Source organism: Lepisosteus oculatus, chromosome 3 (genome assembly GCF_040954835.1).
Source record: "Lepisosteus oculatus isolate fLepOcu1 chromosome 3, fLepOcu1.hap2, whole genome shotgun sequence".
NCBI lineage: Eukaryota > Metazoa > Chordata > Actinopteri > Semionotiformes > Lepisosteidae > Lepisosteus > Lepisosteus oculatus.
Window position 1 is genome coordinate 32,338,769 of NC_090698.1, and position 27,309 is coordinate 32,366,077.

The following is a 27,309-nucleotide window of genomic DNA, read 5'->3' on the forward strand; positions in this document are numbered from 1 at the left end:
TGGCTGCATTTGTACTTGTGATCACATTATCAGAAAGGACAAACACGATCATGTTCACAGTAGTAGGCAAAAGTTATGTAAAGTGTATCTCAGCTCTTAGATTGCCTGATTTAATAAGTGAATAATGTTTGGTGCACTCCTGGTCAGGGCTAAGGTGAATAAAGTGTATCTAAGGAATTTGCCTTTCAAGCACTAACTTGAAAGGCGTATTGAAAGGTTTCCACCGGGTAAAAATATTCATTTACACAGTTTCCATTTGGGAAGTCTGGCTTTATTTGGAAAATGTATTCTCTGAATAAGCTACCCCATGAACATGTAATAAGCCAAAAAATAAATGTTGTATTGTATTTTTTTTAGTGTAGCTGTCGCTGAATGATGTATTGTCCACAAACCCTAAGACTATGACTTACCCAAGAAACAGATTTTCTTGATTACACACACAGCTCCCTGTGGGCAAGCTGAAAATTTTAATCTGCACTTTTGGTGTTAGCCATCAGCAGTGCTTCAGCATTCTCAGTCTGATTCCTGGGATCATACTGACTTTTTTGACAAAAGAACTCTGAGAGCATGCTCAGATTCTGGTATCAGACATTGTTCATTAAATAAAAAACATCCTTGTTGTGTGTGGGTTTTATTTTCAGATCCAAGTCATTCAGCAGGAGTTTGTCCTGAAAGCCCAGTGGAATATTGGGTCTTCATGGTCTTTTTGCTGTAGTTGAGAACACTTACTATAAAGGCCCTGTAACAGGAACAGTTATTATTCAGACAGTCTCCCAGAGTTATATCAATCTGGTTATATATAACTGGAGGGGTGCCAGTTCTATGTAAAATTACATATATAATTATTATTATAAACTAATTAGAATATGCCCAGCTCAAGCTCGACTTTGCACATTACCCAGATCTACAGGGAACAAAGGCCATAGTTTAAATATGTCTCAATAGGTCACACATCCTGAAGTCCTCTTATCCACCCAATGTCTTTTATAAATCCTCTTAGTTTTCTTTGTTCTACTTTTAGTAGTAGTTAGTCAGTGGTACCAGGAGCTCAATTGGTGATATGGTGGGCCAGACATGATCTATGCTGTTGAAGCTGAAGAAAGATATAAGATGTGAAAAAAAACTGATTTCTTTCTGCACACAGGACACAAGACTTTCCATGTCTAATAACTGTCATTCTTTTAAATGTTGCTTTCGCCATACGAAAATAGGAATACTTGACAATTACCTTACCAAAGACGAACGACACATTTTTACTTTAACATGTGCGGGTACAGCATCTCCACCAGCCCCACTTCTCCATTCCCCACCAGGTTGATGTATTTTGCTAAATGTTCAATGAAGCATGAGCTGGTGTTCTTTGGAAACATCTTTGATGATGAATTACTGGTCAGTGTCTCATAAAATCCATTTGAATTAACATTTTAACACTCTCTGTATCTTTCATCTCAGAGGTTTTTACCCACCTATTGAATTTATCATTCCAGCTGCACCACTTTATCAAAAGCTATTTTTTTCATGATCCCTGTCTGCCAAAATGTTTTGTATGTGTTAAGAGTTTTTCAGTATTCGCATTGACCTTCTGTAGCTCTTTGCCATAAAAGAAACCATTAATACTGTCTGTGGAGCTGGGGTCTGCTCTTAATGCAAATTTAATCTGTTAAGGTTTGATCATAACCTTTTTCAAACTTCCCCTTAATTTTACAATCACATGATCCCCTTTATTTTACACTCACGTAATCACCCTTCTTAAAAGCAGACTTTGACAGTTTATAATAGACCCACTTTAACTGACGCTTGGAAATATTTGGGCCTATCTCCTGCTATGGCAATCTTTAACAAAGGTCTCTTGTGGGATCATTGTTTTATACCACACCTGTGCATGTGCACTGACCAACACACCGCCTAGCAATGACATATAGTACCTGAGTAGCCCCGGAAAAACAGGTCCTTAGAAAAGAGGACATGGCACCTGACATAATTTTTGATAATCTGTGTATCTACTCATGACTCAGGAGTTTAGACTCAGTCCCTGCCCTATGCACCTGACTGCTGTTATATCCTAATAGCTAATGTTGTGGAATGTCCCATTATCCAAAGGGACAAACAAATGAACCTATTAGCATACTAATCAGCCAATTAAGGCAATTTAACTCCAGCAGGAGGAGACTTCAGTCAAGCCTCAGATGGCACCATCACATTCTTATAAAAAATTGTTGGGCAATTTCAGGGGGGAATGATTATCAACAAGAGTCTTCAATATTGTATATAAGTTGGGGAGAGTAACTTTATATTGGCAGAATATAGTGGATATCCCTTTGATAAGTGGGATATATAAGTGTTCCTACTATAGGGGGATCATAATTCTCAGCCCCTTTTGCAAGCCCTAGTACAGAGAACTATAGAGGAAGCTCATTTACAGTAGTTGAACCTTGGATTCCATATGAACAAAGCAGATTATGTACAAATGCTGTAGGCGTGGCACATCATACGGCATTATACTGCATGCAAATTAGATTATGCTAATAGTATCCGGAAGCACCTTGTAAGACCTTGTAAAACAGCCAGATGGAGCTAATAAAGCTTAATGTCTCATGTACAGCATTTGAGCTGTCACCAGAAAACGCTTAGTTTCGAATCCCAGTCACTGGTGAGGGACAATCTTTTTCCAATTAAAAATTTAAGTTATTTACTTTAGACTTTTAATCATTTTAATATATACATTACAGCATGTGAATCATTAAACATTAAAAAGTCGGTATATTTTATTAAAGCAAGATTGCTCAGTTGGACAAAAGCACACAACCCTCCAAATTCATCATAAATATTTTAATTATATAGAAATATCGTATGCATCAAAGTCTTTACAGAAGATATTACTAATAGTATTAATAATGAATGACCTTGGAAAGGCTATAAGCTCAACGTATTACCGTATTCTTTGTAACCATCTGCATCAGTTTAACTGTTGCAATATGAAAAGACTATTTTTCCATTGACACAAAGTAACACCACAGCATTTTGTTGATCCAATCACGTATTTATTTCCAATCATACAAAGTAAGTTTTGAGAATCTTCGATTCACCATGCCTTTCACATGCTCATAAACTATATTAATTTAGGAACATAAACATATTATGTAAACTGTTTATGGCTGGTATTGGTAGTTTAAATAAAAAATACACACCAGTATTCCTCTTTCTTCCTAAACATTTTAAGTATCAAAGAATTGCATTCGGTTACATAATGTGGTTATTTTGGAAAAAATGTACGTGCTCCTTCTGACTATATTAAGTTTACATACTTTGTAAAAAGTTACAATATTTTAACCTTTTCTGTGAATACGCTCATTATTGCAGTAAACAAAAGCATACTTTTTAGAATTTGATTAGTAGGGAATATAATGTGGAATCACGTATCTAAAGAAATTAATAATGATATAATTATATTCATATACTGTAGCTCAAATTATCACAGTAGTACACTCTTTCCCACATGATTATGTCTTCAGCGTAATGGATAAGGCATGTGCTTTCTGGGCTGGAAGTTGAATGTTCAAGCCCAGCTGTCGCCATGAGTTTTAATTTAACAAATAAACTAAATATATTGACATTTTTAGAATTTGATTAATACGGAATATAATAATGAATTATTATTCATTATTAAATAATATATTTATATACTGTAGCTCAAATCCTGCTAAAAATTAGACACCAGAAGAGTATTATTGGACAATGTTTTGAGGCTCTGGCGGAATTTCTCTCTAAACTGAAGAGTTATAGAGGAGACACATTGTGTATTGCCTCTTTTGACACTTGTAAAAAAGAACATTCCAATGTTAATGCAACACGGAAGATATTATTGTAGCGCATTCGCCTGGCGGTGCGGCTAAAGAGTTCCCGGCTGGGATACGTGGCGAGGGACAGGACGGGAGTAGTAGTGGTCAGGGTGGGGACTAGGAAAGCTGTTGTTCAGTGCAGATGACCCATTGCAAAACGAGCATATAGTTTGGTGAAATCGCCCGGATTCTTGTAAATAGTTCCCTGGTTTCGCACCCCTGTTATACTTGTACCCAATTACCACCCTATCCCTGTGTAACTACCCAAATAGACCCCAGTGTGTTGTTATCTCTCTCTTGCTCTCTTTGGTGCTTGCTCGTTCGCTCTCTCTCTCTCTCTCTCTCTCTCTCCTGGTGTATGGGTCCGGGCATTGTGCAGTGTAGGCATGTGGGTATGCGCCCTACCCCGCTGGCGTACACATTACTGAAGCTGGACATTTAGCCTTTGTCACTGATGAAACCACTAAATAAAGACATAAATATAGAAATCCCTACATTTCAAACTCCAAACTCCATTTTGTCTATTGCTGCAATATCGACAGCAGTGTAGTTACAAGGAACATATCAAAATGTTTCCAAAATAACCACAATTAATCAAGTTGTGGATTTTGATCATAATAGAGAAATAAAAGAGTCCCCATTACCCCCCATTTTGCTTAAAATTGCAAATGCTTGTTTAATTTAATAACTTTATTGATTCACAATCTGACGATGCATCATAAATCGTTATCTTTGTCTTCTATGCCAGCAGCCATATCACCCTGCAACTCACAACTGGCAACCCATTGAAGCTAAGAAGGTGTGAGCCTGGTCAGTACCTGGATGGGAGACCTCCTGGGAAAAACTAAGGTTGCTGCTGGAAGAGGTGTTAGTGGGGCCAGCAGGGGGTACTCACCCTGTGGTCCATGTGGGTCCTAATGCCCCAGTGTAGTGACGGGGACACTATACTGTAAACAGGCGCCGTCTTTTGGATGAGATGTAAAATCGAGGTCCTGACTTTCTGTGGTCATTAAAAATCCCAGGGTGTTTCTCGAAAAGAGTAGGGGTGTAACCCATTCCCATTGGCCCTTATCAATCATGGCCTCCTTATAATCCCCATCTATGAATTGGCTACATTACTCTGCTCTCCTCCCTACCGATAGCTGATGTGTGGTGAGTGTTCTGGTCCACTATGCCCGCCATCGCATCATCCAGGTGGATGCTGCACACTGGTGGTGGAGGGGAGTCCCTATTACCTGTAAAGCGCTTTGAGTGGAGTGTCCAGAAAAGCGCTATATAAGTGTAAGCAAGTTTCAAGTTTATTCAAGTTCAAGTTTCAAGTTTATTGTCATTACACTCATATACATGGTATATGGTATAACGAAATGCTATTTAGCTGGCTCTCGGACATAAGTAGTACAAAGAAAAAACAACAACAACAACAACAACAATACAATTGTGTAGCAAAAGAAAGACAGAGACAACAGGCAGTGTGCAAAACAACAAAAAGGTATTAGGTTATGTGCAAAAATATGCATCAACAGAATAAAATAAGGGATAGAAATTATGGGGAGTGAGTTTTTGACATGTATGGTAGAGGTAGATTTTCAATGTGTTTGGGTTTTTGGTAAGAAAGAAAGGAAGAAGGCACTGTGAGGTTCAGATCATAGGTGAGAGGTGAGGTGAGAGTGAGAGTGAGAGAGGCTTTACCCCCACACTAAGTTTGATAGTGTGGGGGTAAAAACTGTCTCTGAGTCTGGTAGTCCGGGCCCGAATGCTCCGGTACCATTTTCCAGATGGTAGCAGATCATAAAGTCTGTAGCTGGGGCATGTGGGGTCTTTTTAAAAAAAAATTAAAAAGGTTTCACAACCCACAGCTAGGCTTGGAAAGGTCAGAGGACCTGCCTAGTTTGTAAAACTCTTAGTTGCAGCATTGTGGCTGTTGTGGTATAAATGCTATTGGCTCATGAACAGCATCCCCCTATCCCAATGCATAGTGCCACGAGAAAAAGAGATTCACAATGCAAAGTTGTGTCAGTCTTCAGTGTAAAAAATGTTTGAACATCATGGGTGCTGTTTTTAAAAAGCTGTTGAGTAAAGAATAGGAATTATCCTGCTGTCAGCAGTATTGTGAATATAGTGGACCCTTACCTGAATTAAAACAGGACATAAAGAAAGGATTTCAGAAATAAAAAAAAGTTGTATTCCCATGCTTACAGTCTGGGTAAGTAGAGGGAAGGCTGTGAAAACATTTGTCTGTCTGTCCGTGGGGGGAAGGGGGACTGTCTTTCATTGGAAGGTTCACCTACTCTACTCTACTCTACTCTAGAATGTAGAAGAGGAGGAAAAGTTGTGTTGTGTTATCAAAAACTGCAGTATGCTTAACCGCTGTTCAACTGGTTTAATTCAAAATTGGGCCAATTCAGTGGGGCAATTTAACAGATGCCTTAAAATGAAATTGTGTACCTGTATATTGTAATTGGAATCGAGAATAATAAAGCAATATTAAAAATACCACTGAAACAATAATAATGTGTCTGGTCATTATTAACAGTATTAATTTAATAATAATAATTTCAAGCTTTTCGTAACTTTTTCAAAGTATTTTTTTTTCTTGCTTTTCAACCGTAGTAAAGTTAGCTTAAAGTTCAAACACAATTCTGGCATGGATGTATTGGTTTCACGAGACCTCATAGAGTTACGGGAACACTTGCTTTATGTTTAAAGTACAATGTGAATGTTTTCACAGCCTTCACTTTGTCATTTTTGTGCCTTTTTATGACAATTGTGATAAATTGTTGCACTTCCACATCTTGTAAAAACATTAAATTGCAAGACTGTATTTAAACATACGTTAAATCTGACTATAAAAACCAGGGTTCACTCTTTCTGTCCCTGCTCTTACAGAATGGTTAAAAAAATGGGAACAGGTTAGGCAAAGAAAGTGTCAAAAAGAAATGGCTTGTGCAACATACAGAGCTGAAAAAGCTTGGTGCAGTCTTCTGTGTTTTAAAGGTACACTCCTTTTGGAAGAATTTTGACCTCAATTGTTTGCCCACCAGCTAACACACAGAAGTAAACAGAATACAAAATGTATCTGCAAGAATAGCGATTATAAACATTAATAAACAAACTTGCTTTATACTGTTGTACTGTACAGTGTATTAAAACACTCCATGGTGACTGCGCTGTGAGTAATGCTGCCCACTAAACCTCTTTTCCACAATCTTACCAAGGGCAACGTCACGTAGCTGATTCACAGCTGGATTCAGTTTTATCTTTCAAAAATTCAGATATTTGTCAACATATTTACTAAAACTATCCATTTCAGTATTTATGCATAATTAAAATATTTATGATGAAGGTGGAAGGTTGTGTACTTTTGTCCAAACTGAGCAATCTTGCCTTTATAAAATATACCAACTTTTTAATGTTTAATGATTAACATGCTGTAATTTAAAATGATTACAAGTCTAAAGAAAATACAAGTTAAATTCTTAATTGGAAAAAGATTGTCCCTCAGCAGTGACCGGGATTCGAAACCGGGCATTTTCTGGCAACAGCTCAAATGTTGTATATGAGACGTTAAGCTTTATTAGCTCCACCTGGCGGTTTTACAAGGTGATTCCGGATACTATTATCATAACTGCGGTATGATGCGTTATGACAGGTGGTAACACATCATGTCTACCGCGTTTTAACGCAGCGTACTCCATGCATTTTGAATGGCTGGATCTGTATGAGGTTTTCAACCAACAATACAGAGGAAAAAGAGTGCATCCTTTGAGATAGCATCCTCTATAAGAAAGAAGCTGAATTTACTCCTTGAAGTCTTGTAATTACCAATTGGCTCAGACCAGAAAAGGAGCAAAGCAGTAGCTCCTGTGTTATGTATTGTTTGTATGTAATCCACCAGGCATGCAGGCAAGGCAGAAGAACTGTATGAGCAGTGAAGTGCTGGTGTATCCACCTAGCAGACTAAAGTACAGCAGTGAGAGTGTCAGGGCTGAAGTTATGGGAGAGAGTGGGTTGTCAGTGTCTGTGAGTAATCTGCAGTACTTGTGGTGTGTGGATAAGGACCGCTGCAAATGAGCGCAGCAGCTTATTTATATCTGAAGGCTGGCCACTGCAGTTTGTGATTGAATGATGGTAGGCTTTATAACATTACATTACAACTTTTTACAAAGTATATAAACCTAATATTGTCAGAAGGACCACATATACATTTTTCTAAAATAACCACAGTACAGATGCAGCCATTCAAAGTGAGCTGTACAGACACGTACCGGAGGTAATTGGCTGCGGCATCGCTCATCATGACGCAAGATGACGCAGGGTACCGCGGTACGTGATTTGTTGACCGACAGGGGCACTCATGGTCCGTTGGTCTGTCGTAGAAAGATTTACAGTACAGTAAATGTCTTTACTATGCCCGTTGTAGATATTGAATTTTACCACTGAAGGGAAATCTTAGTGTCTGAGCATAAAAAGAATAGGAGCATACTGTAATGCGTGTGAAGGCCATAAACGGTATTAATTTTGGAACATAAACATACAGTACTGTATATGGCTGGTCTTGGTACTTTAAAGTAAAAAATACACACCAGTATTCCATTTCTCCCTAAACATTTTAAGCATCGAAGTCTTTAACTAACATGATACCGGAGTCAACAAGCATACTTTTAGAATTTGATTAATGGGGATTATACAGATGCAGCCTTTCAAAGTGCGTGGTACAGACACGTACCGGAGTTAATTGGCTACGGCGTCGCGCATCGTGACGCAAGATGATGCAGGGTACCGCGGTACATGATTGGTTGACCGACAGGGGCAATCGTGGTCCGTTGGTCTGTTGTAGAAAGATTTATAGTAAACATCTTTACTGTGTCCATTGGAGTATTTAATATTTATATGGAATTTTACCTCTGAAGGGAAATCTTAGTGCCTGAGCATAAAAAGAATAGGAGCATACTGCAACATGTGTGAAGGCCATAAACGATATTAATTTGGGAACTTAAACATACAGTATATGGCTGGTCTCGGTACTTTAAAGAAAACATACACACCAGTATTCCACTTCTCCCTAAACATTATAAGCATCGAATTCTTTAACTAACGTGATACCGGAGTCAACAAGCATACTTTTAGAATTTGATTAAAAGGGAATATAATATGCAATCGAGTATCTCAATAAATTAATAACGATATAATTATCTTCATGTTGCAAAAGAACTGCAACGGACATAAAAACTCCATTACTTTTAACAGAGCGTTCCATAATTTCTCACTACGAAAATGATTTAAACTGCGACACTTATCATTCACCTAGAGCTCGAAATATCACAAGGATCCTCTAGAGCACAGCAAAGACTGCATTAAAAGAATCGCGTATCTCAAGAAATTAATAAGATATAATTATATTCGTGTACTGCGACAGGGCTGTGTAGGGCTGTTTCACCTCTGTCTTCATGTGACTCGATTCAAAAGCCATTTAGCAAAGAGGGGATGAACTAGTGATACTAGTGACAAACTAGTATACGGTACAGTACTTCAGATCTTTTTTTCTGAACCGGGGAAAATCTGATCATGTTTCTCTATAACAATAATAAAAAACATTGCCACACCCGGACTGTTAAACCAACGCATTAGCACGTCGAAGCCCATTGAGGAGCCGGGCGCAATAACGTTTTGTCCCTTGATTTACTGATCTTCATTAATGACAGAAATCGAGTTCCTCGAGTTCCTTCGGTTCGCCCACAGAACAGAGGCTGGAGCAGCACTGTCAGACCTGGGCGCTGACAGTCAATCTGGACAAGACCAGAGTTATGGTTTTCCAGAAAAAATGCCGGACCCGCATTAGTCTTCCTGAGATCGTCGGATTATGAACGAATAAAAGCATCTTATTAAAAACGCGTTTGCTTTTGTCTGGGTATTTACTTTGTAATCTGTGGTTTACATTTACTGTATTGTTTTGAGATGCCACTTTTAAAGGTGATATGTAAAATAAAGTTTTTTATTATTGTTATAGAGAAACATGATCAGATTTTCCCTGGTTCAGAAAAAAGACGATTAAAATCTGTAATCTTTCCAAGAAGTTTCTGCTTTCTGCTAAGACATTAATGAATACAACGCCCCTCTCTGCGGGAGGGCTGGCTGTAATGAATTAAACCGGTTTCACGGGTATTTTCAATGTAGGAAGTACAGTGTTAAGTGGTAGCTGGGCTCTTCAATAGAATCGCTTTAACATGCTAATGCGTTGGTTTAACAGTCCGGGAGTGGCAAGCTTCCAATGTCACCTCGACTCGATTGGAAGACAATGAACGTATTTTAGCCCTAAATGAATTAATAGCAAACATGGTTTACATAAAATACATTTTTCCAAGAAAGTTTATAATAATACAGTCTATAGTTGAAATCTGAGCCTAAATATAAAGGAAAAGCATTTTCAGAGAGCAATCACACTGTGTTTATGTAGAAAAAGTGATTAGGTTTATGAGCAATCTAATTACCTATTCGCTTAAAACGCTATATAAAATAAAGTTTATTTAGAGATGAATGATCAGTGTCGCAGTTTAAATAATTTTCGTAGGAGGGCTTGGACAGATTCCAAGTGCATTTTTGCAATTTACGTTGCAATTTAGAGCTTTCTGGCAAGAGGAGACACCCAAATTATAATGTAACATGCCACTGTTTATACTGCAATTTTCCTTGGATACGCGATTAAAAAAAATAGATTTTTTGAATCCCCGGCGGAACACACTCCATAAGAATCAGCGCTTTTATACAGTATATCGCTTTTAAACACATATATTTAAACACGCGTTTACGATTTAAATCAAAACGCGATTCAAATCAATATAAATGTTTATTTTGTAACGCATAGGTGACTATTCATTGTTATTAAAAAGACTTAAATTCGGTCATGTTGTGATATTTAGAAATATAAATTTGTTTGGTGCGAGTGAGGTTTTATTTAATCTCTGACCAAGGGAAACGTTTCATTTTTTCAAAGAAATGTTTGTTAAAAAATAAAGTCATAGTTCCAATCACAGACCATGTGACATGGGAGTCAGGAAACTAACACACAGCGCCACCAGATTTGACAACGCTATAAAAACGCTATAAAGTAATGTGACTAGGCACAGAACAAGTTTACAGCACAGTACAATAATAAATGCTGACCATGACTTTAGAAGCATAAATTACCTTACACTCAATTTAAACACAAGCTGTCTTTAGCCCTCTAAGCTGGTTCATACAGAAATGTAGAGATCCAGGCTCAGAACACACAGCTTCATTAGCGAATACATATGCATGACAACTAGAGAAGACGTTTTACAGAGGATGGGTTTTTAGAAACATCCTGTCAGTGACATCACTGAAGTCAACTCCTAGGTACTGTAACTGTCGTATGGATAGTTTCACAAGAATCAGACAAAGGTTTAAGCATCGCTTGTTCTAGATAAAACTGCAAAAAAAAAACAACAACCCATAATGTACTTCTTTGCGGCTCTGTTTGCCCAAATCATATATTCACAACATGAAAATTTAGAAAATAATATTACGTAACCAAAATCCGCAATATGGAAACAGAACCTGTGTAATTGTTGATAGATGATGTACTCGTAACATTTTTACAAGACGAACTACAACATTTAAAAAATGACTTGTATGTACTTGATATCTCTAATCAATCCACGGCGACATTGTTAAAAGCAGAATCCCAGCACAAAACGAAACTAAAACGCCCTGGGCATACCGTTTCGCGCTTCTTATTAGTTGCTCAAAAGTAATTTGACCGTATGAAATGCATAATATAAACCAAGAAACATATATGTGAGCAGTATTTACGTACTGTATTATCGATGTTAAGACATACCTCTCAAATACTGTAAATCAAGTTAAAAATATCTCAAGATCGATTCTGGTCATAATGAAACCATGTTTCGTGTATGTTTTCTTTAAAGTACCGAGACCAGCCATATACTGTATGTTTATGTTCCAAAATTAATATCGTTTATGGCCTTCACACGCGTTGCAGTATGCTCCTATTCTTTTTATGCTCAGCTACTAAGATTTCCCTTCAGTGGTAAAATTAGATATGAATATTCAATACTTAAACCGGCACAGTTAAGACATTAAATATACATATACATACTGTATACAGTACAGTTTTCATACGGTAATATGTTAATGTTCCTAAATCAATCTCTTTTATGAGCATGTGAAAGGCATGGTGAATCGATTCTCAAAAATTATGCAATGATCCCCCCGGAGTCTCTGCCCCAGGTTATTTGGGTTTCTAGACAGAGGGTAAAAAACTCTCTCTCTGGCTTGACCTCCCCCTCCATGGGTATTGTCTGTTTTTTTAGCTCGCCAGCTAATGTGAATCGAAACCTGTCTTTCTAGCTTTTAAAGTCGTGCGATGTGTAAACCACAATTCAAATAGAGAAAAAAGACCTGACTGACAAGCCGATACATACTCTTAGAGTTTGATTAATAGGGAATATAATACAAAAATATAGTACTAAAAAAGGTACTACCACTTTTAAAGGTGATATGTAAAATAAAGTTTTTTATTATTGTTATAGAGAAACATGATCAGATTTTCCCTGGTTCAGAAAAAAATATCTAAAGTGCTACACATAACTTTCTTAATTCGATGTATTTAAAGCAGTGAACTACTGTAGGTGTAACATAACATTCAGAAATACAATCACGTATTTGACAAATAAAAACGATTACAATCTAATCCTTCCACGTTTGATCCCAAAATCCCAAGAAATATAAATCTAAATGGGTATAAAGCTATGCTGAAAGTTTATTAAGATACTTAGAAAACAAAGATACTGTATCAATTTATGTTGCATTAGCCTGATTATGATTAAAAAACACATAATTAAACACGCGTTTGCGATTTAAATCAGAACACGATTTAAATCAATATATATGTTTATATTGTAACACATACTGTCCAGCCTCCATTTCTCTATAAAAATTTACTCTATTGCACACACACACACAATAGAAGCAGGAAGCAGAAGCAGGGACCATTGTCAGAAGGGAAGAAGGTGACTATTCATTGTTATCAAAAATGACCTAGAATCGATCATGTTGTGATATTTTGAAATATAAAAGTCAATTGATTGTCCATAATATCGCTATTCTATTTTTTCGAAGAAATGTTTGTTAAAAGAAAAGTCCAGCACCAGCTAGATTTGAACACACAACCCGTGAGTTGTTAGTCAGGCACGTAGACCAGTAGGCTACAGGGGAAGTTGCATGAAGAGGGAGGTGACACAACCCTACACAGCCCTGTCGCAGCACACGAATACCGTTATTAAATTCTTTAGATACGCGATTCCATATTATATTAGCAGAAAAGCTTAAAACTACCACTTTTTCACACGCTATTTCACATGCTAGTTAAATACTTCGATGCTTAAAATCGTTAGGGAGAAATGGAATACCGGTGTCTATTTTTCCTTTAAAGTACCGATTCCTGGAATCTGACTGGCTGACACCCTTTTGAAGTGGTTCCATAAAATCTGGTATACAGAAAAGAAAGCGTTGATACATACAAGTATCTTTTAATACAGTCTTTGCTGTGCTCTTGAGGATCCTTGTGATATTTTGAGCTCTAGTTGAATGATAAGTGTCGCATTTTAAATCATTTTCGTAGTTAGAAATTATGAAACGCCCTGTTAAAAGCAAGGAAGTTTTTATGCCCGTTGAAGTAAAACAAAATGCCTGACAAAGTATGGCTTGTACAGATTCCAAGTGCTTGTACAAATGTGCTAAAGAAATTATACTTTGAGTATACAGCTTGTCCAAAGTCATCCATTATTAATACTATTAGTAATATCTTCGGTAAAGGCTTTGATGCATAAATATTTCTGATAAAGGTAGGTTGTGTACTTTTGTCCAACTGAGCAATCTTGCTTTCATAAAATATACCAACATTTTAATGACTGATGATTAACATGCTGTCATACACAGTTTAAAATTAAAAGCTCAAATGCTGTACATGAGAGGTTAAGCTCCCCCTGGCGGTTTTACAAAGTGACGCCGGATAGTTTCCGGCATGACGTCAAATGACGCGCGATTAACCACGTGATACTGCGTGACACCGCGTGACACCGCGACACGCCCACCGGGGTATGCCGCGAAATACCGCACCCATTTTGAATGGCTGCATCTGTATGTAGCCAAATGCAAGACTTAAAATGTTTAGGAAGAAATTGGAATACTGGTGTGTATTTTTTATTTAAACTACCAATACCAGCCATATACAGTTTCCATAATACGTTTATGTTCCTAAAATTATATACAGATGCAGCCATTCAAAACGCGTGGGGTACACCACGGTACCATGCAGTGGGCATGCCGCATCCTAACACGGCATGACGCAGTATCACACGTCATATGATGTCATATCAGAAAGTATCCAGAATCACCTTGTAAAACCGCCAGGAAGAGCCAATAAAGCTTAACCTCTCATGTACAGAATTTGAGCTTATAAATTTAAACTGTATATTACAGCATGTTAATCATCAGTCATTAAAAAGTTGGTATATTTTCTGAAAGCAGTATTGCTCAGTTGGGCACTTACCTTTATCATAAGTATTTTAATTATGCAGAAATATTTTATGCATCAAAGCCTTTACCGAAGATATTACTAATAGTATTAATAATGAATGACCTTGGACAACCATTACGCTTTTCCACATTATTTGTAACCGTCATTTTAAATGAAAATACTTTATTTTTTCATCGACAAAAAGTAACACCACAGCATTTCGTTGATCTAACTAACAGGGACAGGACATTAGCTAGCCAATAGGATAAATTATTGGCTAAAAAGGATAAAGGAATAAATTACTTTTTTGTTTGTTTCTTTAGCACATTTATTTGAACATTTCCATCGATTGTACAAGCACTTAAAAACTGTCCAATCCCTAGTTCGTCTGGCATTTTCTTTTAGTATAACACACATAAAAAATCCCTTGCTTTTAACAGAGTGTTTCATAATTTCGAACAACGAAAATTATTTAAACTGCGACACTTTTCATTCAACCAGAGCTCAAAACATCACAAGGATCCTCAAGAGCACAACAAAGACTGTATTAAAAGATACTTGTATCAGATACATTAGAATCCAAGCTTTTTTTTATCTACGCTTTCTTATCTACGCTAAGAATTAGTCTTTAAAATTTATCACACAATAAAAAGTCCAATTTCAGGGGCGTCTGTATACCAGAGATTATGGTACCGCTTCAGAAATTTGTCAGCTAGTCAGATTCCAGGACCGGAATTATCTGTTTTATAATCGAAAATATGTAATCACGTATCTAAAGAAATTAATAATGATACTAATTTAAGGATCTAAATATCTAAATATATGTATCTATATAGCTGGTAGTATTACTGTATTTAACTTTTTTTGTAAACACGTTTTGTTAACACCCAAAGCGCAGGTGGATTCTGTTTTATGGTCTGTAGCTCAAATCCTGCTTAACTAAAAATTAGACACAAGAAGAGTATTATTGGACAATGTTGTGAGTTTCTGGTGGAATTTCTCTGTAAACTGAAGAGTTATAGAGGAGACAGGTTGTGTATCGCTTCTTTTGATACTTGTAAAAAAACATTCCAATGTTAATGCGACACGGAAGATAATGTGGTGTACTGGTCGTTAGTGAAAAGATTTAATCATTTAATCTCTTTCCTGTGCACATTTTAATTCGCTTAGTATTGAATATTTATATGGAATTTTACCACTAAAGGGAAATTTTAGTAGCTAAGCATAAAACGCAGAGGAGCATAACGAAGGTCATAAAGGTCATAAACGATATTAATTTAGGAACATAAACATATTATGTAAACTGTATGTTGCTGTTATTGGTATTTTAAAGAAAAAAATACACACCAATGCTCAATTTCTCCTACAGTATATTGACATTTTTTATATTTCAAAACAACACGTTCATACTATGCTGTTTGTACAGTATGCAGCGGTATTGCAGGTTGAACTGTAGGGCGCAAATCCACCCGAACCCAAAAGCCCAACATATTAATATGCATTCGCCTGGGGCTGAGCAGTTTTCATCAGTCTCTGCGGGAGTGCTGGCTGTGACGAATTAAACTGGTTTCACAGGTAGAAGGCGCCGAGTCTTCCAGTGAAAGACACCTCCCCCCCTCCAAAACCCCCTTTTTTGCTTACAGTACTAGTACTTAAGTACAGTACAGTAAGTACAGTAAGTACTTACTGTACAGTACTTAAGGTAGTACTTCTTGCGTTAAGAAAGCTAGGTGTTAGCATAAACTATTAGTAATCAATAATGTTAAATTTAGCACTGTAATAAATTGTGCTAATAATACATTCTATTCTACTCTGAGAATCTGGGGGGGGAATGCCCGTGGTCTTTTCACTGGTAAACTTGTGTCAAACTGTCAACAAAAAACAGCTGTCAAAAAAAAGTTTTTTTTTTTAAAAAGTCAATTGTGTGTCCATCATATTGCTATTTTGATATTGCTAATTGCTATTGCTACTGAGTCTCTGTGTAATTTAAATACATTTTGTCTCCAAATCCACCACCGCTTGTATGAATCATAGCCCTGCCAAATGACGCAAATTCTGCTGCAATGGTTGTGTGCAGGAATTATTCAGTATGGCATCTCCATCTTCAAGTAAACACTGCTCTGTGTGCAATTGCAAATGCATTTTAAAAAAGTTTTTTTTAAAAAAAGCCACCTTTGAAGGCGCTATATAGAATAAAGTTTATTATTATTATTAATATTGATGATATTCTTCCTCCCAGGACTTGTAAAATTGTTGTTGTTATTGTTGTTATCCCATAAAGCACTTTGAGAAGCATACTGTCCAGCATATTGTATTTCATTGCACTTTGACAGATCGTCTTATAATCACTTGTTGTTAGAATATCCCCCAAGAGGATATTCCCCCCAAGAGGATATAGAGGATATCCCCCAAGAGGTATCCAGGTAACAGTGAAACAGGCATACAGTCTGGGGAGATCGCCCGTTTTCCATATTAATAGTTCCCTGGTTCCGCACCCCTTGGTGTCTCTCTCTCTCTGTCTCTCTCTCTCGGGCCCACGCTTTTGGCAGACTTGTCTTGTGTCTCTCTCTTGTCTGGGTGCGGGAGAGCTGCTGGTGGATGGTGACGAGGAAGAAATAAAACACAGTTCTTAACTCCACAAATCTGAGTCTCTGTGTTCGTCCTCAACAAACCCAAATTCATTGCATTGGTGTCAGAAGCGAAAGGATGGACAGTGAATGGCCGATGATGTTGGACCCAGAGAACGGCCGGTTCCCCCAGCCCCGGGGACTCCAGAGGCTGTCAGGAAACGGGAGCGGGGCGGCCTAAAGGGGGGAAGGCCGCCCTTGTGCGACGCTTCCCCCGTTCCAGAAAGCCAGAAAGAGTGCTTCACCCCGCCTGCTGTGGGAAGGGTTGGCCACAGCCGGGGCTTATTTCTTCCCTGCCTCACCGAGGGCAGACCCTGCCAGGCCCTCATCGACACCAGTTCAACCATCACCCTGCTGCGGCCTTGTGTCCTGCGGGGTACAGAGGCAGCCGGACCCCCAGGTCGCTCACTGTGCACTTTGGGGCTGCGAGGGTGAAACACCCCTTCTACCTTGCCCCAGTCCACAAGGACTGTATCCTGGGGTTGGACTGGTTGCAGCAAGTGGGTGGCTGCCTTGACTTGGGCGTGAGGGACGGGGTGCTGTGCCGGGGGTTGCGGGTGTCCTCCAGCGGCGAGGTCAGGTGGCAGTTTGTGGTGTCACTGTCGCTCTGTGGGGCAGTTCTCCAGGCAGTGCACGGCCAGTCGGAGGCTATCAAACAGTGACCTAGCCGCTGGAAGGCACCTGCCGCCCCCGGCGCAGCACCCCGTCCCTCACCTCCAAGGCCTCCCACAGTGTACAGAGTGCCTTACAGACTTCGGGTAGGAGCAAGCTTATCTCACCATCCTGGGAGTCAGCTCTGCCACGCTCACCCTGACACCCACGGCTCCAACAGGCCCAGGTGACGCCTGCCGCTGCCACCTCTGCTTCCTGCTCCGGTCAACCCACACACCCCGGACACCTCCCGCCCTGCCCACTGCGAGACTGATTCGTTCCCCCGCCCCACCAACTCTCGCTGGCCCAAGTCAAGGCAACCGCTCACCTGGTGCGACCAGTCCAATCCCAGGATACAGTCATCGCAGACTGGGGCAAGGTAGAAGGGGTGTTTCACCCTCGCTGCCCCAAAGTGCACTGTGAGTGCCCTGGGGGTCCGGCTGCCTCGGTGCCAGGCAGGACACCAGGCCGCAGCAGGGTGATGGTCAAACCGGTGTCAACGAGGGCCTGGCATGGTCTGCCCACGGTGATGCAGGGAAGGAATAAGCCCCGGCTGTGGCCAAATCTTCCCACAGCAGGAGGGATGAAACACTCCTTCTGGCTTTCCGGAGCGGGGGAAGCATCGCTCAAGGGCGGCCTTCCCCCCTTTAGGCCGCCCCGCTCCCGTTTCCCGACGGCCTTCAGAGTCCCCAGGGCTCCAGCGCCTGGCAATCCCGGGCAATGTGCCCCCTCTCCCGACACCGGTGGCAGATGACTTCTGACGTCTTGACGTCTTCTCCTCCCCATCTGATTCCCCGTGAGCCCCTCCGTTTGTGCCCACCAGTCTCCTCGAATACGGCATCAGCCTGCTCAGTCAGAGCCAGGGCCTGCTCCAAGAGGACTGGCGCGGCCAGCATCACGGGGCGTTGCACCTCAGTCGGCGCCAGGGCCCAGAGGAATGCCTGGAGTGCTATCTCCCGGTGGGCCTCTTCCGGGAGAGTAGGGTAACCCTGGTGGGCTAAGAAGGCTGACGTCTGCGGTGACTGGACCCAGTGGCTCTCCTGCTAGGCAGCAGCTTTGGGCCAACCTTGCCCACAGCAGTTCCAGTGCCTCCCCTCACCTGCCAAAACGCCTCCTGATGGCTGACGCCAACGCCGCGTAGTTGTACCGCTGGTCCCCAGGTACATCCAGAAATGCCTGGCAGGCCTTCCCCTCCAGGACGGCGGTGAGGTGGCCCACCATCTCCACCTGAGACTAGCCGTTTGCCCAGTCCGTCATCTGGAACTGGGCCTCAAACATCTTCCATGGGATCTCCCCATTATAACTGCTCGGTCTCTCCAACGCAGGCTGGAGCAGGGGTGGCGGGCCGGACCCCACTGGTCTGGCATCTCCTTCCTGCCACACGGCATGAGGCAACCCGGGAAAGGGCCCCCCTTCCGCTGAGTAGGTCACCGTGGGGTAGCCCTGATAAGGGCTGTGGCCACTGGCGGTGCTGAGGGGTCATCCCGGCCCCTGGCGGCTGCTGCTCGCCCCCAAAATGCGCTTTAGGGGGTCGCTCAGCTGCGGGGGAACCGGCGCTTCTCTGAGTCCGACATCATCGGCCGTTCACTGTCCATGCTGTCCTCCAAGAGCGTGGGCCGAGGAGAGAGAGAGACAGACAGAGAAACAGAGAGAGAGAGAGAGAGAGACCAAGGAGTGCGGAACCAGGGAACTATTTACATAGAAAACAGGCAATCTCTCCAGACTGTATGCCTGTTTCACTGTTACCTGGATACCTCTTGGGGGATATCCTCTATATCCTCTTGGGGGGAATATCCTCTTGGGGGATATTCTAACAACAAGTGATTATAAGACGATCTGTCAAAGTGCAATGAAATACAATATGCTGGACAATATGCTTCTCAAAGTACTTTACGGGATAACAACAATAACAACAACAATTTTACAAGTCCTGGGAGGAAGAATATCATTAATATTAATAATAATAAACTTTATTTTATATAGTGCCTTTAAAGGTGTCTTTTTTAAAAAAACTTTTTATAAAATGCATTTGCATTAGCACACAGAGCAGTGTTTACTTGAACATGGAGATGCCATACTGAATAACACCTGCACACAACCATTGCAGTGGAATTTGCATTGTTTGGCAGGGATATGATTCATACAAGTGGTGGTGGATTTGGAGACAAAATGTATTTACATTGGGTTGCTGTAAGTGAGGCACTAATAAGCCCAAAGCTCTACTTATTATTTTACAAGAGAATGCACCTGACAGGCTGGACAGTATGTTTCTCAAAGCCCTTTACAGGATAACAAGAACAATAACAAGAATAATTTACAAGTTCTGGGAGGAAAAATATTATCAATATTAATACTAATAATAAAAAACTTTATTCTATATAGCGCCTTTAAAGGTGGCTCCATAAAGCGCTTTACAGGATAACAACCGATGAAACAACAGTGGCTGGGGGTTGAAAATACCTGTGAAACCGGTTTGTTTACAATGTACTGTAGACACAGAGTGTTACACCAACGCATTAGCATGTTAAAGCGTTTCCATTGAGGAGTCGGACGCGATAATTGTTTTGTTCCTTGATATCTGATCTGCAAGGCCATTTGGCTGCAGCGAATGTGAATTCTGTTTGAAAAAATAAAAGTATTTTGATCAAGATTCTGTTATAAAATTAACGTGAAACAAAACAAAAACTAAAAATAAGATACAATCTACAGACATTCACAACAAACAATTCTTAAAACATTTACATATATTGTTAAATTATTACTTTAAATATATACTTTAAGTTACTGAAACAGCCAGTTAATAAAATTGTTGCAATTTCGTTCTTGTTTGGAGGTGGGGATATTCTGACAACAATTGATTTAAAGACAATCTGTCAAAGGGCAATGAAATACAATATTACGGGGGTACCTTTAAAGTGGAGACGACGAAAATAAAGTTTATTATTAATCTGCTGGACAGAGAGGTGAACATTATTATGCAGAAGACAAAGATAATGATTTACGTTGCATTGCCAGATTGTGAATCAATAAAAACATTTAATTAAATATGGGTTTGCGATTTAAATGGAAATGGGGGTGACAGGAACTCTTAATCTAAATAAAAATAAAATAAATAAAATAGGTTTCGATAGTTAATAACCACTTTTTATGCGCAAAACACGGGTGATTTTTCTTCCTCGTGATCAGTTTAGAAATCTGTGTACGCTGTAAGGGTTTTACTTCCTAATTAAACTTTTAAAATACACATTTCAAATAGAAGCAGCATATGCTCATATCTTCCTGCTATGTAGAACAGATCAGCAAGTTTTTTTTTTTCTCCAATCAGAGGGGTGTCAGATGGTGTCAGTCAATCACCATTCTGAGCCCTACCGTAATCTCTGGTATAGGGGTAGCCCAGAATTCTGTCACATTTTCATTTTAGGTAATTATGAAATGCTCGGTTAAAGCAAGGGAGATTGTCCGTTATAGTGGACATAAAAACAAGAGTTTGCTGCGGCATTATTTGAAACCCAATTTTAACACAAATCGCCGACATTATATCCTAGAAGACACAGAAAGAAAATGCAGACGAACTAGGGATTGGACAGTTTCCAAGTGCTTGTACAATCAATGGAAATGTTCGAATAAATGCGCAAAAGAAGTAAAAAAATCATTTATTCCTTTCTCATATTGGCTAGCTAATGTCCTCTCTTTGCTAGTTACCTGTGGCTGTGTTTCTGTGTTGCATAGCAACGAGTGACTATATTCTCAGGTGGAGGAACGTAAACATCTTAATTTTCGTGTTAAATAATTTTTTTACATTTAAATTCAAACTATACAGCAATCGCATATTTTGGGGACCGTTTCATAAAACTTTAATGCTTAAAATGTTAAGGGAGAAATGGAAGACTGGTGTGTATTTTTTATTTAAACTACCAAGATCAGCCATATACAGTACAGTTTACATACGGTAATATGTTTATGTTCCTAAATTAATATCGTTTTTGACCTTCAGATGCATTATGCTCCTCTTCTTTTTATGCTCAGCTACTTAAATTTCCCTTTAGTGGTAAAATTCCAAATAAATATTCAATACTAAGCGGATTAAAAAGTGTGCAGTAAAGTACTCAGAGTATAATTCCTCTGCCAGCTGCAGGATACGAACTGGCAACCTTCAAACCACAGGCGCAGATCCTTAGCCACCGAGCCACCACACTACCCCGAAAGGACAAGATCATGAGTACAAGCAGCAGAAATAGTGTTTCCTATGTGGGCTGTTGGGTTTGTTCTCCATATTCAAGGAAGCCTCAGAGTAGAGTAGCTAGTCCTCTAGAACAGGAGGGCTAACTGAAAAACTGTTCCCAGAAGTAGGCCAGATGGAGCCATGGAAGTGCATAGAGACCTAGAGGTCAAGTAGACCTACTACATATATATGTCTCAATTGGTCAGGAAACACTTGAGAATCCAGAGGAGAGGTTGGAATCTGTTGTCATCAAAATTGCTGGATTTTCCTAAAAAATATTACTACTGACTGGCACCTTATTTATGCAAACCATCATACAGTAAGAGAACATATTTTTGTATGCAATTCATTTAAACTCAAAATTAATCATTTGATGGTATTTTCTGTGTGCCAGAGGCTACTTGCATTTATACCATGTAAATTTGCCATAACATTGGTTTTAGAAATTACAGTTAGAGAATGACTTAATGGCAAGATGTTTTAATTATATAATACTATATAACATTTTTATGTAATTTTTATTAATTTCATTAATACATTATATTTATTCATATTCATTTCATACATATTTTAGTATTTAGTATTTACAGATTTGGTACATTATTTGTATGTAGTTAATATTTAACACATCCATAATAAAAGTAGCAAAGAAAATTACAAGACCAAAGGTCAATCAATAAAACAGAACAAATATAAATTACCAAGGTCCTAGAAGACCATTAATTTTGGGGACATAACTAAAAGCACAACAAGATGCCAGTACATTTTTAAACTGCTGAACATCTCTCAGCAACACATTTGATGAATTTCAAAAAAGATAAGTCAGTATTTGTAAGAAACAGGAAAAGTGTTTATCACAGTGGTTTTACATTTCATTATAGTGGAAAAATACCTACAGTACGTTGTATAGATGTACAAAAAAATTATAGTAGGCAAGATAGGTTTATATTTATTAATTGCTCTTTGAGATAACAAAATCTGAAGTTAAAATCATATGATTGCATACAAATACCAGGTTTATGTTATCTGAGTTGAGTAGAAATTGCCTTAATGAGCATAAAGTCATAGTTACTGAAGATTGTCTAGTTGACCGGAGTGACCGGAGGAAGCAATATTCTCTTTAAAAAAATTAGCTGACTAGTTTATACTAGAAAATCATTCTGTTAGGCACAGGTTATATCCTAGAAGACCATGAGTCATCACACTGGCAATAGGCAGTCGAATGGTTTGCTGTCTTCATCTTGACAGTTCAAGACGACAGTTCAATAAAGAAATCACTATCTCATAAGGGTCAGAAAACATAACAGAAACCTACAGAGAAATTGGCTGATTATTTTATCCATCATTTAATAGCACTTTACCTTTGATAGACCTGATGGAATATATTTGTGTTTTATAGTCATGCTGAGCTTCATGCACTCTTTTGCTTTATTCAGTTTTAAATGTGGAAATGTGGACATTTCATATGGAAAAAAAAAACCTTTAGTGAAGATTAACAGAAACCGTTTTATTCAACATGACTGGTCAAACTTTCCCACTTAAGTTAGGTGAGTAGGAAGAGTAATGTAACATCCCAAAGCAGATACAAAAATGTATCTTGATTCTGTATATGCATTGTTCATTTACTGATTTATAGTTTTTGTTTGATTTTTTTAAGAATCTGAATAATTTAGATGTGAGTTATATTTTTTGTACATTAGTATAGTACTCTGTGCACATATTTAATATTTCCTATTTTGTTGTTATTTGCCATATAGATGCTTTAACCCAAAATAACAACTTCCCAATAGCTGGCAAGTATGAAATTGGTTCAGGTGGGTAGGCTGCAAAGTTTATTCCATGCTGAAAAGAGAAGAAAGAAAACATAATGTTTCTGCTGTGGAGCCTTCTTCGGGTGTGAGGGTGTGATGTCTGAAATTAGACAGCTATGGGAATGGAAACACTTTATGTGTCACTCAATTTTCACATGAAGCCAAAAAGCAGACAAATCAGATACATCTAGGTAGCAGAAGGGGAACTTTGATACTCAGCAAGGAATGCTTTTGGATTGAAGTAATATATTTTTATATTTCCTTGCTGATCATTTTATTGTAAATCTTGTTAGATGTAAAAATACTACAGTTTAATCAAATAGCTAGAATTTCTTCTTATATTCATGTTAACTGAATGAAAGCATAATTATTCTTTTAAGTATTTTTAAATAGTATCTAATAAGTGAACCTGAATTCCTCTTGGTCTTTTTATTTACTAAGAATTGTAAAAAGCCAGAGAAAACAGAAGGGGTGTGACAAAAGTTATCCCATGTCCTAGTTTATATTGATTTCTGTGACATTGAAACTTTCTTAATGTTAATAATTGCTCTACCTACATTTTGATTAATACAAAATATTCAAATATAATACCTGAATTTAATAAATTAATATGCATGCCTTACCATTCAGTGTGATTTCTGCCGTTGCTTTCTTTTGCTGAGTTCTCCAATCACACTTTCAAATCACATTCACAAGCCTCTGAGTGTTAGTTATTAACCAGCTACAGGAGGGACTGACTTTATTTGTGAAAATTCAATGAGGAATATTGATCCCAATTGCTAAAAGCAATGTTACTTTCTTTAGTCAAATTTCATTGGCAGGGACTTTTAAGAGGTCATAATAGAGTGATCACTTTCAGTAGCCTCAATTGTGTATCGCAGATACCAGAAACTTTAAGTTCCATAACTTATAGTATTGTAATTTAATTAGCCACATTTCAAAATTCTCAACATCTACCCATTGAAAAATACACTGGTATCAGACCTGTCTGGATTAATCAGAAAAACTAAATATGGTGTCAAAACATTGAACATCCTGAAGTTCTGATGCTTGTTCTTGTATTTACACTCCAAACTAAGTAACATGGATTGTATAATCTTTTGAAAGTTCTTTATAATGTTGGAAATAAATAGTGTCCATGTCCATAAAAATATTACCAGGTTTTATAAGAAATGCCTTCCACATTTTGAAAAGACCCATAACAGTTTGTGCTCATCTTAGTGACAGAGGTTGAGTGAATTCATATGTGTGGTGATGTCTTTTAGAAACATTAGTTTTATAACCTATTTTTCAAACTATTAAACCAAACATCAATACAGCTAAGAAAGGCCTATTTTATATATTAACCATCATGTTTCACAACTCATTGCGCGATTTTGTAACTTAATTCTGTGGTTTGAATTTTGCTTTCACAGAAATTAGTAAAGATGATGCTTTGTTTTTTATTTCTCACTATGGCCTGTTTGATAGACTCAACCTTGTCCGCCTTATCCTTGAAATGTTTGTTGTAATTTGTCTGCAAATGTTATTGGACTCTTGATGTGTGACAAACAATGCTCTCACAATATACAGCACAAACAGCATGGTCTATGAACAAATCCATATTTATCTCTGAGTGAACAGCTAACTCAAGGATTGAGAGCTTTCCTGTGAAAACAATGGGATAGCCTTGCTAAAAATAATGCAGTAAATTAAAAATAATGCAGTAAATTAACCAAGTGAATATTTTTTCTATGCTAAAGAGCTTTCATTGGATAGCATGTTAAATGAAAATTACAGAACAGTCGAGTGCTGTAGGTTGCCAATATCTGATGTAGGGTCTCTCTAAAATACTGTGTAGGTATAACACAACTCTAGGTGTCAAAAACCAATTAACTCTGGGAGAAAACCAGTTTCCTCCCAGCAGAAACGCATGCAAAAACCTGGAGAACATACAAACTCCACATAGATAGCACCCCAAAGAATTGAACTTAGAGCCCAACAAAGTGAGGCAACAATGCTTACCACTGCACCAATATGTCATCCCTACTTTTACCTGAAGTGTTATCAAATTCAATAAAAACTAGTGATTTGCACCTGTTTTAAAGCATTATAGAAAAATAATCTGGTTTTTACTGTTTGACATCATCTGACATCTACCTCAGACTGACATTTTTTTTTTTGGGTGGAAGATTATAGTCAGTAGTCATGGTGGACCAGACAGAGAAAATAATTTAACTTGATTTAAACTAGAAAGGAAAAGGGAAAATATGTAAGGAGCATACAGTACATTGGATGTAAAGCCGGAAAGTGAACCCCAGGAAAAAAAAAATGTCTAATGACTAGGTAATTAAATACCAGGAGGCACAAACATTAGAAATTCCAAATGGAATTAGTATTATTGTAACACGCTTATTTATGAGAAATGTGTGTGTAATTGTACTAAAATTTACAGTAACTGATTGTTAATAATGATTAATTTAATGGAAATGTGAAGGAAAGACTTGTTAGTGGCATAAAGACACTGTACACAAGTAATGCACTCATTCACTCATCTGCAGTGTGCAATTATCGTCAGTCCTGTTACTCTTTGTGAGCCTTTTAAATGCCATTTATTTTAATGTCTTAGATGTACAATTGCAAATCAGTTTTTTACTTGCAGACTGTTTTATTAATTTAATAATCAGTGTGACATTTTTTGCTATATAAAATCATCACTTTAAATTAATGTTTCATATAAAAGATATGTGAGTTTTTCACACAGTAACTTTTTTGTGAATAAAAAAAAACCATAAAAGAATACCATATAGAACAAATAAAAAAAAACCCAGATCCCAATCCCCTTCTCTCCCACGCCCAATCAGGTTGGTTACCATCCTCAAAATGTGCGTCATCCAAGGTTAGCCAAAATATAAGACCAGTATAAAAGAAAAGAGAAAAAAGCAATGGCAAATAAAAAAATAAACAAACTACAGAAGAAAGTTTGTTATGTCCATTGCAAACTCCTAGGAGCTAGTAGTCTGGTTTCTAGTCCCATGCATCTAGGCCATGGAAAGCTCCAGAAACAAAACATCCAAAATAGAAAGGGACCAATGACATGAGGGAAGGGTGACAGAAGATTGCCAGCAGAAAACTATGATCTTTTAGGACTTGGAAGATGTAGTGCTGTGCATCTTCTAGTACTACACGTACAGGTACTAACTGCACCTGTAGTACCTACAGTGAATTTTTTTGGGAAAACATACAGTTTCAGTTATGAAACATTATTCAATACTAGATGTGTAAGATGGGATATATCTGTCAAGGATTAGAGATAAAAATTAAAATGGAACATTTTTTCTCCCAAATATTTCGATATTCCCAATATTCCCATCAATCCTGATGGAAAAAAAAGTAAAAACTCCAGTTTTTATTTGAAGTTAATAAAACTGTATTTAGAAATTTGTCATAGATCATTTGATGTACTGGGGTTTAGAGACATTATGTTCCAATTAAATATTGTTCTCATCAAAAAAAAAAGGATTAGAATTGTTTTATATGTATAACTGTAACTATCACTTGTACAAAAACATCAATCACATCTTGTTGTAGCCGTGGAATGCACAATGTCATTGTAATGCAT